Source organism: Clupea harengus, chromosome 3 (assembly GCF_900700415.2).
Source record: "Clupea harengus chromosome 3, Ch_v2.0.2, whole genome shotgun sequence".
In the NCBI taxonomy this organism is placed as follows: Eukaryota; Metazoa; Chordata; class Actinopteri; order Clupeiformes; family Clupeidae; genus Clupea; species Clupea harengus.
The window spans coordinates 15,002,881-15,019,414 of NC_045154.1; the positions used below are offsets into that span (position 1 = coordinate 15,002,881).

Here is a 16,534-nt window from a genome sequence, read left to right on the forward strand (position 1 = left end):
CACACTCAACAACATTTATTTACTTTATGATGAGATGGCCCCATATGACTAATGATCAAGGAGGGGGGGGCAGCGTAAGATGGCCTGAACATGAACACACTCCTCTTCTCTCCTATCCTGGAGGAGCACAGACAGGACATGTGCTGCTTCAGGGGGAGCAGACAGACAGGACACACCACACACACACACACACACACACGCACACACACATAGTTACACCGTAAGTATGTACAGAAGCAAATCTGCAGCGTGTCTCACATTAATAGAGGACATGAGAACTGAGCACAACTCACCACACACACACACACACACACACACACACACACACACACACACACACACACACACAATCACAGCAGGGAAAACAGAAGGCAAAACATGATGGCATGTCTTGCCAAATTGCATGGCTTCTCAATCACACACACAGAACACACAACACACACAGAACACAAAACACAAAACACAAAACACAAAACACAAAACACAAAACACAAACACAAACACAGAGCACAGAGCACAGAGCACAGAGCACAGAGCACAGAGCACAGAGCACAGAGCACAGAGCACAGAGCACAGAGCACAGAACACACACAGAGCCCAAAACTGAGCTGATGGTGTGCGGATGACTCTGGTGAGAGTGACAGTGGCTGTAAGGGGGCGGGGCAGCCTGGCCATATTCCCCAAAAGAAATGATGTCACCGCCCCGGGAATGCGCTCGCGCTGCTACGCCTAACACAACAGGCCTCTTCATGAGCTCAGTCTGTTCTGATGGGCAGGAGAAGTCAATGGACCTAACTCTCATGTCCCCCAGCACACAGCACACAGCTCAGTCCACTCTCATGTCCCCCAGCACACAGCACAGTCCACTCTCATGTCCCCCAGCAGACAGCACACAGCACAGTCCACTCTCATGTCCCCCAGCACACAGCACACAGCACAGTCCACTCTCATGTCCCCCAGCAGACAGCACACAGCACAGTCCACTCTCATGTCCCCCAGCAGACAGCACACAGCTCAGTTCACTCTCATGTCCCCCAGCACACAGCACACAGCACAGTCCACTCTCATGTCCCCCAGCAGACAGCACACAGCACAGTCCACTCTCATGTCCCCCAGCAGACAGCACACAGCTCAGTCCACTCTCATGTCCCCCAGCACCTAGCCCAGTCCACTCTCATGTCCCCCAGCACACAGCTCAGTTCACTCTCATGTCCCCCAGCACACAGCTCAGTTCACTCTCATGTCCCCCAGCAGACAGCACACAGATCAGTCCACTCTCATGTCCCCCAGCAGACAGCTCAGTCCACTCTCATGTCCCCCAGCACACAGCTCAGTCCACTCTCATGTCCCCCAGCAGACAGCACACAGCTCAGTCCACTCTCATGTCCCCTAGCAGACAGCACACAGCTCAGTCCACTCTCATGTCCCCCAGCAGACAGCACACAGCACAGTCCACTCTCATGTCCCCCAGCACACAGCTCAGTCCACTCTCATGTCCCCCAGCAGACAGCTCACAGCTCAGTCCACTCTTATGTCCCCAGCAGGTCGGCCCTAAACTCAGCCCATGTTGCTACTTCAACAGGGCTGTAGAGGCACAGACAGCCACTAATGCCCCCTCACTCTGGAGCACAGACAGCCACTAATGCCCCCCCACTCTGGAGCACAGACAGCCACTAATGCCCCCCCACTCAGGAGCCACTAATGCCCCCTCACTCTGGAGCACAGACGGCCACTAATGCCCCCTTACTCCGGAGCACAGACGGCCACTAATGCCCCCTCACTCTGGAGAAATGCCACAGAGAAATGCCATTCTAGCATTATATATGTACATTATATGTACATGCATTATACTACGCTAATCATGCATTATACTACACTAATCATGCATTATACTACACTAATCATGCATTATACTACACTAATCATGCATTATAGTACGCTAATCATGTACGTGCATTATACTACACTAATCATGCATTATACTACACTAATCATGCATTATATTACGCTAATCATGCATTATACTACACTAATCATGCATTATACTACACTAATCATGCATTATATTACGCTAATCATGTACATGTAGCTCCAAACGGAGTCAGTCCGCTAGCCTCGGGCTCTCCTCTGGGGTTCCATCAGTGGCCCATTAGTGTTCGTGGGTCAGAACCGCCTGGGCTGCTGGGACGCTGGTGAGTCAGCAGCACCATTCCTGTGGGTTGGGTTCTGGTCACCAGACGGGCTCGCTGAGACCGCATGCTGCAAGGAGCAGTTGCCATGGTGAGCGTGTTCCGGCTGCAGCCTTGGTGACCTAGAACCCTGGGTATAAAGTGACAGCGTCTCGCTCTGCACAGACAAGCTCCTTCACTGCACAGACAGCGTCTCGCTCTGCACAGACAAGCTCCTTCACTTCACAGACAGGCTCCTTCACTGCACAGACAGAATCCTTCACTGCACAGACAGAATCCTTCACTGCACAGACAGAATCCTTCACTGCACAGACAGAATCCTTCACTGCACAGACAGAATCCTTCACTGCACAGACAGAATCCTTCACTGCACAGACAGGCTCCTTCACTGCACAGACAGAATCCTTCACTGCACACACAGGCTCCTTCACTGCTGTGAGGGCCTGTAAACGGCAGACTGGCCAAAGATTCATGCATGACCCGTTTTGTGCAGCGCGACTATTATTATGCAACCAATCCCAAACTGATATGACGCTGTCAGTAAAATGGGAGATTCAGGGGAGGAACGTACGCAATTGCTTTAAAAGAGGGATGTACTGGCATGACAAGACGTATGCATAGGCTCTTAAGTTTGGTAGTTGGCAATCCTCTGTACTTTCCGCAACATAAACAGCCTTGTGCAATCACTCACTGTTCTCTATGGATGCAACCTACCAGAGCTACAAGCTAAAGTGGAACGTTAAAAAAAAACAAAAAAAACAAAAAAAAAAAAGAATGTGAATGGAGAGAGACAGAGAGAGAAACAGAGAGAGAGAGAGAGAGAGAGAGAGAGAAACAGAGAGAGAGGAAGAAAGAGAGGAAGAGATAAGGAGCGAGTGTATGTGAGAGAGAGAGGAAGAGAGAGTATGTGTGAGAGAGGAAGAGAGTGTGAGAGAGAAGGAGACCTTTAATTGTGTGTGCTGTGTGTGTGCCAGAGTGAAATCAGGAACCAGGAAACCAGCTTCAATGGGAGCATCAGAGCAGAGACACGATGTGATACAGGGGAGGGGAAGGACACACCGCGCACAGCTCAACACCACACATGGCATGCTCCCCAGCACGCATTCAACACCAAATATTTTATACTCAAAACTATTCTAATAGTCAATGCCACACTTACAGCTAAACTCAACACCACGCTTTCAACACAGCTCCAAGCATTAAATGTACTAAGTGTATAAGCCTATCGCTTTCAACACTCAACACCACGATCTTAACACTCAGCATCACTCTTACCGCTTCAACTGCACAATAACAGCTAAATGATATCGACAATCAACACCACCCTTTAAGACTGAAAGTTTTCAACGTGGAACACCATGCCAAACACCTTAAACTGACCTTAAGCTGAACAACACGCTTACAACCTAAACGCTTCAAACGCTAACATTAAAAGTCACCCTCTCAGCCTGAACATTACTGAACCTTAAGTACACTATACTGCAAAGCTTTTCTTAACTCCCAAAAGGAGCTTTAAGAAATGAATGGGCCGCAGACATATCAGCTTGAAAAAAAAAAAATCTTAGGTTACTGCTGTTTAGACACGGTCAATCATTTACCAATTTAAAATGAACTCCACTGCCTGGTCTAAAAATACTGCTGATAAACTATACTACTACTACAGACACTACTACACTACTACAGATACAGGCTGGTCTAGCACTAAACACCACCACCAGGTCTCCCAACGCGCCAACTCTGCCATTCAGGACCAAACTGTATAATAACTAGGGGTGAAAAAAATAAATAAAAAAAATCGATTCTTCGATTTCTCTCGATTCTCTCTAGAACGATTCTGTCTCGATTCAGAAAAGTTGGTGAGACTGTGAGAGAGGAGGGTGAGACTATGAGAGGGTGAGACCGTGAGGAGGGTGAGACCGTGAGAGAGACCGTGAGGAGGGTGAGAGAGACCGTGAGGAGGGTGAGGAGGGTGAGACCGTGAGGAGGGTGAGGAGGGTGAGACCGTGAGGAGAGTGAGGAGGGTGAGAGAGACCGTGAGGAGGGTGAGGAGGGTGAGACCGTGAGGAGGGTGAGGAGGGTGAGACCGTGAGGAGAGTGAGGAGGGTGAGAGAGACCGTGAGGAGGGTGAGACCGTGAGGAGGGTGAGGAGGGCGAGGAGGGTGAGACCGTGAGGAGAGTGAGGAGGGTGAGACCGTGAGGAGGGTGAGGAGGGTGAGGAGGGCGAGGAGGGTGAGACCGTGAGGAGGGTGAGGAGGGTGAGACTGAGAGAAGGTGAGACCGTGAGGAGGGTGAGACCGTGAGAGAGACCGTGAGGAGGGTGAGACTATGAGAGAGGGTGTTTACATCTTCAGTGCTGTGGGCTGAAGAGTCGTTTCAGACGCTCTGGAAAGAGCTAAATTGGTGCAAAGTGTTGCCACATCATAGAGCAGCCACTTGCTCATGTTATCTCATTAATACTATATGATCACATGAGAGAAACACCCCATCCATTTTAAAACACTTCTTAAATTATACATGCAGCATTTCAGCATTACACCAGACAGAGACGGGTTTTTGGTGAGATAAGATGAGAAAGTGAGAAAAGTTACAGGGCTAAAAATAGACCCTAAGCAACTGAAAGTGGAAGGTCTGATAAAAACAGCTGTCAAAGGGAAGACCTAAAACTACTAGCTGTTAAATGTTGCATATGATGGCTGTTAAATGTTGCATATGATGGCTGTTAAATGTTGCATATGATGGCTGTTAAACTGTCAAAACTTTCAAAATCCAATGCAGACAGGCTATGCACTTCAGATAAGGTAACAAGTCTCCAAACCATCAACATCTGATATGTGAATCATCAATCATTTGTATCAATCTGCAGTCCCAATGCTCAGAGCCAGAGACACGGCAGAGTTCTACTATTCTACTCAGGGTACAGACACAAGTACAGACACGGCAGAGTTCTACTGTTCTACTCAGAGTACAGCACGGCAGAGTTCTACTGTTCTACTCGGAGTACAGACACGAGTACAGACACGGCAGAGTTCTACTGTTCTACTGAGAGTACAGACACGGCAGAGTTCTACTGTTCTACTCGGAGTACAGACACGAGTACAGACACGAGTACAGACACGGCAGAGTTCTACTGTTCTACTCAGAGTACAGACACGAGTACAGACACGGCAGAGTTCTACTGTTCTACTCGGAGTACAGACACGAGTACAGACACGAGTACAGGCACGAGTACAGACACGGCAGAGTTCTACTGTTCTACTGAGAGTACAGACACGGCAGAGTTCTACTGTTCTACTGAGAGTACAGACACGGCAGAGTTCTACTGTTCTACTCAGAGTACAGACACGACAGCGTTCTCAAGTCCCACTCACTTCCTCCTAACCTGACCCTGTTGGTGTGACTGTCACGCCACGCTCCTACCCACCCCCCAGTGGAGGAGCCTTTAGCCCTCGCCACGCTCCTACCCACCCCCCAGCGGAGGAGCCTTTAGCCCTCGCCATGCTCCTACCCACCCCCCAGTGGAGGGGCCTTTAGCCCTCCCAGCCCTCCCTGCCCTCCCTGCATCTGGGCTTCCTCCCGCTGGGCACCTTTGATGCCCGGATGGTGCTGCCCTGTCATCATAAGAGCAGCGGGAGGGGAAGAGACTACCGGAGGCAGCTAGGGGCCTCGCCATTAAAGAGAGGGTGGGTGGGGAGAAATGGAGGCTTAAGAGAAGCAAGGGAAAAAGACACGAGACAGACACACAGAAAGAAACACTGTGTGCAGAGGCCTCTGAAGATCAAGATGGGTGAAGGAGAGAAGACATGAGAAATGGTCATAGTGATCTAATCCCCCACTGATGATGCACTGTGTTAAGAGCTTCATCTAGTCCCTCACTGGGGTGTCACATCCAGGCTGTTCACCATGAAGAGCCGAGCACAGGGCCAGAGAGGAACATGAACACCAGAGCAGCAGGGGGACAGCAGTGGGTCACGGCAACGGAACACACAACAGCAGGAATGGATGGGTTTATCACAAGAGAAAACAGGCAACACCAGGGACAGGGAGGTGTGAACACACACAACACCAGGGACACACACAACACCAGGGACAGAGGGGTGTGAACACACGCAACACCAGGGACACACACAACACCAGGGACAGAGGGGTGTGAACACACGCAACACCAGGGACACACACAACACCAGGGACAGAGGGGTGTGAACACACGCAACACCAGGGACACACACACAACACCAGGGACACACACAACACCAGGGACACACTCAACACCAGGGACACACTCAACACCAGGGACACACTCAACACCAGGGACACACACAACACCAGGGACACACGCAACACCAGGGACAGAGAGGTGTGAACACACGCAACACCAGGGACACACACACACACAACACCAGGGACACACACACACACAACACCAGGGACACACACACACACAACACCAGGGACACACACACACACAACACCAGGGACACACACACAACACCAGGGACACACACACAACACACACAACACCAGGGACACACACACACAACACCAGGGACACACACACAACACCAGTGACACACGCAACACCAGGGACACACACAACACCAGGGACACACGCAACACCAGGGACACACACAACACCAGGGACAGAGGGGTGTGAACACACGGTGCTTTACTCACAGAATTACGAGCCTTCATTATGAGGGCACTCACTGTGTGAGAGGGCGAGAGCAGATCTCCATTCAAAACAAAAAACAAACATTAAACACGTGAGCTCAGTGACTATACCAAAGGAAGAAAACACCAAATAAACGACAGTGCGCGAGAGAGGGAGAAGGAGAGGGTTAGGGAGAGAGAGAGAGGGGGAGAGGGAGAGGGAGGTAGGGATATGGGCTAGAGGCTGATTAGAGGCTTGAGGACACATGCTGTAGCCATCCCGGGGTGTGTGTGTGTCTCCTGAGGCTGTAGCCATCTTGGTGTGTGTGTGTGTGTGTTTGTGTTTGTGTGTGTGTGTGTGTGCTGCTCTGTGCAGTCTATCATCTGTAAGAAAGACTGGCCACAGGCCCAAGGCCAATGAGGATGCAAAAAAAGCTCAGGCAACAACAATGTTTTCCTTCTCCAGGGAAGACTGCAAATTTAGGCCTGTAAAAGTCAACGCTTAACCACACGCCACAGAGTCCCATTCAGGGCAACAGGAAAGCAGCAGCAGAAATGAGCTCGGACTTTAGAGAAGGGGAAACCCCAGGCCAGATGAGAGGAGGACCATTCAAACACCATACTGTACATCAGACTGGACTTCAACCCTTTAGTTTACAGGAGGACCATTCAAACACCATACTGTACATCAGACTGGACTTCAGCCCTTTAGTTTACAGGAGGACCATTCAAACACCATACTGTACATCAGACTGGACTTCAACCCTTTAGTTTACAGGAGGACCATTCAAACACCATACTGTACATCAGGCTGGACTTCAACCCTTTAGTTTACCTTACTAGACTCTGACTTTAGTCTTAGACCTCTAGGTCATCAGGCCAAAGACCTTGGAATTCCAGTCATGAATGTCTTCGATTCGTTGATTTGTTGCCGAACTTTCTTTGCGCTCCAGATCTCAGATTTAGTGAGACCAAGCTGCACTGCTACCTCTGCACGGAGACAGAAACACAAACAAGCTCCTGTTCCTCACCTTCTAGACCCAGGTGCCAACAACACAACACGACAACACACAGCACAACAACACACAACACCCTCATGGCCTGGGCACCCAGGGGGTAAACACACACACACACACACACACACACACACACAGATGCAAACATGTATCTGCAGTGTACTGGGAGGCGCTTTGGAAAGAGTGTCTGGTCCATAAAACATTTGTTGCGAAGTGGACGATGGCCGTGTTGCTGCGGACGGTGAGCTGGGTGTCTATCGGTGTGGGGTGTGTAGCGATGCGATGGTGAGCTGGGTGTTTATCTGTGTGGGGTGATGCGATGGTGAGCTGGGTGTTTATCTGTGTGGGGTGTTTATCTGTGTGGGGTGTGTAGTGATGCGATGGGGAGCTGGGTGTCTATCGGTGTGGGGTGTGTAGTGATGCGATGGTGAGCTGGGTGTTTATCTGTGTGGGGTGTGTAGTGATGCGATGGTGTTTAACTGTGTGGTGTGTGTAGTGATGCGATGGTGTTTATCGGTGTGGGGTGTGTAGTGATGTGACGTGAGCTGGGTGTTTATTTGTGTGGGGTGTGGGGTGATGCGATGGTGAGCTGGGTGTTTATCTGTGTGGGGTGTGGGGTGATGCGATGGTGAGCTGGGTGTTTATCTGTGTGTAGTGATGCGATGGTGAGCTGGGTGTTTATCGGTGTGGGGTGTGTAGTGATGTGACGTGAGCTGGGTGTTTATTTGTGTGGGGTGTGGGGTGATGCGATGGTGAGCTGGGTGTTTATCTGTGTGGGGTGATGCGATGGTGAGCTGGGTGTTTATTTGTGTGGGGTGTGGGGTGATGGTGAGCTGGGTGTTTATTTGTGTGGGGTGTGGGGTGATGCGATGGTGAGCTGGGTGTTTATTTGTGTGGGGTGATGGTGAGCTGGGTGTTTATTTGTGTGGGGTGATGCGATGGTGAGCTGGGTGTTTATCTGTGTGGGGTGTGGGGTGATGCAGGTCTGAGTGGCCCCCGTCAGAGAGAGACAGACCTCTGGGGGAGTCAGAGCAGAGTGTGTATCATCACAGTAGAGTGTGTATCATCACAGCAGAGTGTGTATCATCACAGGAGAGTGTGTATCATCACAGGAGAGTGTGTATCAGAGTGCGTATCATCACAGAGGAGTGTGTATCATCACAGAGGAGTGTGTATCATCACAGCAGAGTGTGTATCGTCACAGCAGAGTGTGTATCGTCACAGCAGAGTGTGTATCATCACAGGGGGAAGTGGAGGAACCTGACCTTCACTGAACCGAGTTTAAATCAATCTCTTGTTCATTAATTCAAATTAGGGGGTGCAATACACTAGCAGGCTTGTGGTGAGGTGAATATTTGAATAATTGGCCATTTGACTGTTGGGATTTTTTTTTTTTTTTTTTAATGTTTCTCCGTGTTACGTCAAATTTCACATGACAACACGGCCTTTCAACTAAATACTTTGCAGCCTTGAGAGACCGGCGTGGAGAATGAAACGCTCTTCACCAGATCACGACTCAGATGGCCTGCCCCCCCGTGACGTGTACCAACAAGCACCGGTCTGGAATCTGCAGCGTCTCTCTGGCTGAGAGAGGCAGACCTCTGACAGACTGGAGTCACTTAAACCTGTCCTGCCGCACTGAAGTCCAAAATAAAACTACAATTCAAAACCTGCACAGGACATCTGACCCAGTTACACGCAGCAAGCATGACAGACAGCCGCCAAGCTAAAACAAATTAAAATCTCAGTGTGTGTGTGTGTGTCCACACATTTTGCTAGGTGAAGCAGTGAGACTCTGTTCAGGTCTGCAGAGCTGCAGGAGTGACACACATGCACAGCTGTGTTACTACGGGTTACAGCTCACTCTGACACCTCTGCAGGAGTGACACACATGCACAGCTGTGTTACTACGGGTTACAGCTCACTCTGACACCTCTGCAGGAGTGACACACATGCACAGCTGTGTTACTACGGGTTACAGCCACAGCTCACTCCGACTCCTCTGGACAGTGGAATCCCAGAGCTCACTGCTCGGCCACCTCCTGCCAGCTACTACGTTTTACACACACACACACACACACACACACACACACACACACACACACACACTCGTCTGGAGGGACACTACACTGCAGGTGTGTGTAAAATGGATCTTCTGACAGTCAGACACGCAGCACTCACAGAAACAGGAGTAGGAGGCAGAGAGTGAGAGCACCAACACTCAGAGAGTGAGATCATCAACACTCGACACTCAGAGAGTGAGATCATCAACACTCGACACTCAGAGAGTGAGAGCATCAACACTCGACACTCAGAGAGTGAGAGCATCAACACTCAGAGAGTGAGACACCAACACTCAGAGAGTGAGATCATCAACACTCGACACTCAGAGAGTGAGAGCACCAACACTCGACACTCAGAGAGTGAGATCATCAACACTCGACACTCAGAGAGTGAGAGCACCAACACTCAGAGAGTGAGAGCACCAACACTCAGAGTGAGAGCACCAACACTCAACACTCAGAGAGTGAGAGCATCAACACTCAACACTCAGAGAGTGAGAGCACCAACACTCAGAGAGTGGGATCATCAACACTCGACACTCAGAGAGTGAGATCATCAACACTCGACACTCAGAGAGTGAGAGCACCAACACTCGACACTCAAAGAGTGACAGCATCAACACTCGACACTCAGAGAGTGAGAGCACCAACACTCAGAGAGTGAGACACCAACACTCGACACTCAGAGAGTGAGAGCACCAACACTCAGAGAGTGAGAGCACCAACACTCGACACTCAGAGAGTGAGATCATCAACACTCGACACTCAGAGAGTGAGAGCACCAACACTCAGAGAGTGAGAGCACCAACACTCAGAGTGAGAGCACCAACACTCAACACTCAGAGAGTGAGAGCATCAACACTCAACACTCAGAGAGTGAGAGCACCAACACTCAGAGAGTGGGATCATCAACACTCGACACTCAGAGAGTGAGATCATCAACACTCGACACTCAGAGAGTGAGATCATCAACACTCGACACTCAGAGAGTGAGAGCACCAACACTCGACACTCAAAGAGTGACAGCATCAACACTCGACACTCAGAGAGTGAGAGCACCAACACTCAGAGAGTGAGACACCAACACTCGACACTCAGAGAGTGAGAGCACCAACACTCAGAGAGTGAGAGCACCAACACTCGACACTCAGAGAGTGAGATCATCAACACTCGACACTCAGAGAGTGAGAGCACCAACACTCAGAGAGTGAGAGCACCAACACTCAGAGAGTGAGAGCACCAACACTCAGAGAGTGAGAGCACCAACACTCAGAGTGAGAGCACCAACACTCAGAGTGAGAGCACCAACACTCAGAGAGTGAGAGCATCAACACTCAACACTCAGAGAGTGAGAGCACCAACACTCAGAGAGTGAGATCATCAACACTCGACACTCAAAGAGTGACAGCATCAACACTCGACACTCAGAGAGTGAGAGCACCAACACTCAGAGAGTGAGACACCAACACTCGACACTCAGAGAGTGAGAGCACCAACACTCAACACTCAGAGAGTGAGAGAACCAACACTCAGAGAGTGAGAGCACTAACACTCGACACTCAGAGAGTGAGAGCACCGACACTCGACACTCAGAGAGTGAGAGAACCAACACTCAGAGAGTGAGAGCACCAACACTCAGAGAGTAAGATCATCAACACTCGACACTCAGAGAGTGAGAGAACCAACACTCAGAGAGTAAGATCATCAACACTCGACACTCAGAGAGTGAGAGAACCAACACTCAGAGAGTGAGAGCACTAACACTCCGGTTCTGCCGGGGAGACGCTGCTGTTCCCGCCCCCATAATGGAGTTTTTGTTTCCTCCCCGGAGCACCCGCCCTCTTTCGCTAGGAGACCCAGTCTCTCCTTCAGTCACTTCTGTCCAATAATGACCTGTGGTTCCCAACGCTCCAGAGCAGAGGTCAGAGGTCACCCAGAATAGCCCCACAGTCGCCACACACACACACGCACACACGCACACACACACACACGCACACACACACACCCTCAGGCCTCTCAGGCAGCAGTGGCACAGAGGGCCGCACAGAGGCAGGCAGCAGGGAAGTGGGCAATGCTGTGTGTGTGTGTATGTGTATGCAAACAGTGCCCTCTTCCCGACATGTGTGGCAGTGAGCAGGCAGTGAGCGGGCATTGATGCCCCCCACCCCCATTTCCCTGGTTCCTGTGGTGTGTGTGTGTGTGTGTGTGTGTGTTTGGAGCAGCAGGCAGGCAGGCAGCCGGGGAGGCGGCAGCTCGATGGCATCCACTTGAGAAGCTGAAACTGGGCCAGCGGACACACACACACACACACACACACAGACACACACAGACACACTCCTCTGTCAAACACTACTTGTTGTGTCACACATTTAGTAGCCTGATACACACAGACCCCGGATAGACCCCTGCCACTTCATTTAGTAGCCTGATTCACACACACACAATGTGGCCATTCTGAGCGGGAGGCATGACTGGGTGCTAACACAGCTGTTGCACCCACAGGGACAGCACAGGAAGCAGAAGAGAGAGATGGTGCGCGCGTGTGTGTGTGAGTGAGTGTGTGTGTGTGTGTGTGTGTGTGTGTGTGTGTGAGCATGTATGAGAAAACGAGACAGACAGAGATGGTGTGTGTTTGAACGTGTGTGAGAGGGACTGATATTGTAGGTGTGTGAGAGGGACTGATATTGTAGGTGTGTGAGAGAGAGAGATGTGCCTGTATGTGAAAGCCAGAGAGATGTGTGTGTGTGTGTGTGTGTGTGTGTGTGTGTGAGCATGTATGAGAAAACGAGACAGACAGAGATGGTGTGTGTTTGAACGTGTGTGAGAGGGACTGATATTGTAGGTGTGTGGGAGAGAGAGATGTGCCTGTATGTGAAAGCCAGAGAGATGTGTGTGTGTGTGAGAGAGAGAGAGAGTGATGTGCATTTAGGTGAAAGCCAGAGAGATGTGTGTGTGTGTGTGTGTGTGTGTGTGTGTGTGTGTGTGAGAGTGAGTGAGTGAGTGAGTGAGTGAGTGAGTGAGTGAGTGAGTGAGTGAGTGAGTGAGTGAGTGAGAGAGAGATATGTACATTTAGGTGAAAGCCAGAGAGATGTGTGTGTGTGCGAGCATGAGACAACATGCCTATTCTGGAGTTTTTTTTCCCCTTTCTCCTTTCTCAAGCAGGCCAGTAGTGACACGACAATAAGCCCAGACATGTCTCTCTAATAGTTTAAATTCCAAAGTCTTTGTAAACATCACAGGCAATCTTCATCGCCATCTCACCACGCCGCTAGCTCAGGTAACAGGTCTCCCGAAAAGATTAGTTTGAGACCGCACAGTCAGAACTCACTGAACATGCGCTGAACTCGAAACCAGACTAAAGATCAAATAGCATACCACAATAACTGTTAAATTGTTTGCTTTCGTTAACAGTAAAATGATTTATAGGACGTTCACAGATAAACAGGGTGTGATACACAGATTAAAGTAAGGCCCATAGACTGCAGCCTAAAAGCACATTCTTGCAATAGATGACATGTTAACAGGAAGTATACTGCAAATAGCAGGAGCTTTTTTTAACCTTTCGTCATTGGTCTGCGTCTGCTTGTAGAGAAAGTATGAACGGATACATCTTGAACAAGCTAAAATATTCACTCCTCCTTCAAGTGTAACATCAACTAGTTCTGTAAGATTCAGTCGTCTCGGCTCATTGTGTGGACATCCTACCAACATATCTGATAGAGCGAGTTCTACTTGAGACACGTCTACGCCCTCCTGAAGCAAAAAGGCACAGTGACAGGGCTGACTGCTACAAACCAATAAGTGACTACGCCTGGTGCCGAAATACCTGAGTCCACTTTGGATCCGCAGAGCTCTGTTGTTGATGTTCAGCTTGTGAGGGAGGTGACACGGGCTCAGTCCAGTCTTGCACTAGTGTTCTTTTTGGCTTTCAGTGCGTCCATTTGCGGAGAGGAGCTCGATAACTTTGGCAATTGTGAGCTGCTCTCGTGCGGATGTGGTCAGTTCCTCACGCCTTAACGATCCGCTAATATACATAAAACTGTCACAGCAACTAAGCCTAAAGATATTTGCCCTTACCGTTACGTGTAAGGCATTAAACGCGACTCTTACACACAAAAAAGCATAAATAAAACGTATAATTGGGATGAGCTAGAAAACATTGCAACATTGCAGTTGCAAAAGAAAAAGAGCTTATTACCAGCGCCCAGCGGAAATGCGATCACTGCCAGAAGAGCAGTTGGGAGATGAGACGGCGAGAATGACTTCAGTTAGCCCCTCGGGCATCAAATGTACCGGCGACGCAGAGAAGCAACAGCTCGTGCGCAGGGGTTTATACACGAATGCTGTGTCAGAAGTATTCCAGGCCTTCCAAAGGAGAGGAAATACACTTCTTTCAGTTTGAGAGCCAATACGCATGCGCTGAATGCAGGGGCACACCTCTTCAGACACTGCGAATGCAGCAGTCAGTTCTGGTGTTTGTTACGGTACGCAACAGCGTAGGCTAGTTCACTTTATTAAATGTGTACGGCTCGAAACGGCTCTTGGTGCAGCTTAATCTGTAAATGATGTACTAAATAGAAAAACACAACTATGTCGTATGGATCATATTAAAAACTGGACAGCATTGTTAATTTGTCAACTTTGTTTATTTCTTTTCATTTCAACGTAACATTGGTGAGATGTTTCTGCCTGAGCCTACTGAAAGTACAAATGCAGTGTGCCCACTGGTCCTCTGAACACTACGGAACAAACAAGGAATAGATCATCTCAAATACAAGTGCGTGAAAACAATTAGTTAACTCTCGTTGTTTCACCTCAGGGCAGTTTGTAAAGACAGACAGTCCCTCTGACATTGCCTGCTATGGGACTTGGTATCATCACAAGAACAATGATCACATTATAGCCAATGGCATGAGTTCCGAATCATCTCAAGAAAAGCAAAACTGAAAAACAGGCTGTCGGAACCAAATTCTGCACTGTGACAAATGCCATAGTCTTCCTTTCAAGAATAAAGAAATGGTTCGAAATAATGGCTGAATACTTAGGCGGGCTTGAAAGAAAGAGTAAAAGTTGGATTAGATTGAAATGTTTAACAAATGATATGGTGCCACCTAGTGGCCAATGACAACAATCACTTTTTTGCATACACGCAACCTGGACGTTGGCATCTATCAGTAAAGGTTTGACCTGAATGTTTCACATTTTTCTTTTTGCTACAATCACCTGTGTGCGTACTGCACTTTACGCCGCACAGACACACACACACACACATATGCCCACGCAAACACACTCACAAGTAAAGGAATGCTTGAGACAGCGCAATGATGTTATAAAGCAATCATCTGTACATATGCTTGCTTGCTGCACACCCACACCTGCTTTTAAATCTTTAAGCATATATATATATATCCATCATTATAAAAAATGAACAGCCACCACAGAGCTAATGAAGATATAAAGATATACATATATACATATATCATGGTCATCTACACGTGTGCTTTCATGGTGCGTCAATAATCATGTCAAAGTTACAAATTTTCAGGTGTATTTTAGAAAGTATGAAAAGGGCGTGTGTGGTTTTTGTTATCATAATTTTTTTTATTAATAATCACTTTAATGTTGACTTTCCTTCACTGTGTGCCGGTTATCAGGTGTTTAGTTTAGTAAACGGGTAACGGTAGCATTGGGAGGAGCCTGTTCACTGTCGTGTGGTTTAGTGGCACTCCATGATGGCTCTGGTGCCAAGCTATTACTAGTGCTACTACTCCCGTGTGCAGTACATCAGCGGGCCCATCTATACCAGCCTTAGGATGCTGCTGGAGTTTCCATTAAAGCCAAATTCACCCAGCTGAAGCCATAAAGCACGAGCGCTCCCGACACGGGCAGGGACCGGGCCCACTGGGAGGGGTCCGTGGGCTCTGTGACAGGCGTGAGCTGGAGTCAGGGAGCGCTGCAACGCCTTCAAGAACAGGTCACCATAAGACCTGCTAATCAAATAATGTGATTTCACATAGAAGCTGCCTCTACAACGAAAAAGCTTCGCCCAATCATTTTTGTGTTTCTCAACAGAAGTAAGATACTGAAGTCATTGATTTGCTTTTCATCAAGTCAAAGTCCCAGTTAGGTTGGAAATCCAATTGGACTCGATCCTGTTACCTCACCAGCCAGTGCACACACACACACACACACACACACACACACACACTCTTTGGCGGACACAGGATGGACAGGTAAGGCAGTCTCATCTCTGGCTCAGAGAAAGAGTAAGACACAGCGGGAGTATTCGGGGAAAGGACAGACACACACACACACACACACACACACACACACACACACACACACACACACAGACACAGAGACACACAGAGACAGACAGACAGACACACAGAGACAGACAGACAGACAGACAGACACACAAAGACAGACACACAGAGACAGACACACAGACAGACAGACAGAAAACAAAAGAATCGGGAGATGAACATGGTGCAGTCAGCCAGGGATAGGCCACCTTAAGACTAACCCAGCCAGAGATAGGCCGCCTAAAGAGTAACCCTACCAAGGATAGGTCGCCTAAAGAGTAACCCTGCCAAGGATAGGTCGCCTAAAGAGTAAC

General features: G+C 49.1%; 1 protein-coding gene across 1 annotated transcript in view; it reads right to left on the minus strand.

Moving 5' to 3' along the window:
• The window catches only part of LOC105912551 (tyrosine-protein kinase CSK-like), a 22,694-nt gene extending 6,409 nt beyond the window's left edge, over positions 1-16,285 (minus strand). Inside the window, exon 1 of the mRNA XM_031564673.1 lies at positions 13,742-16,285. The gene's annotated coding sequence lies outside the window, so the exon portion shown is untranslated. The remainder of the gene's footprint in view (positions 1-13,741) is intronic.
• Between the last annotated feature and the right edge of the window lie 249 nt (positions 16,286-16,534).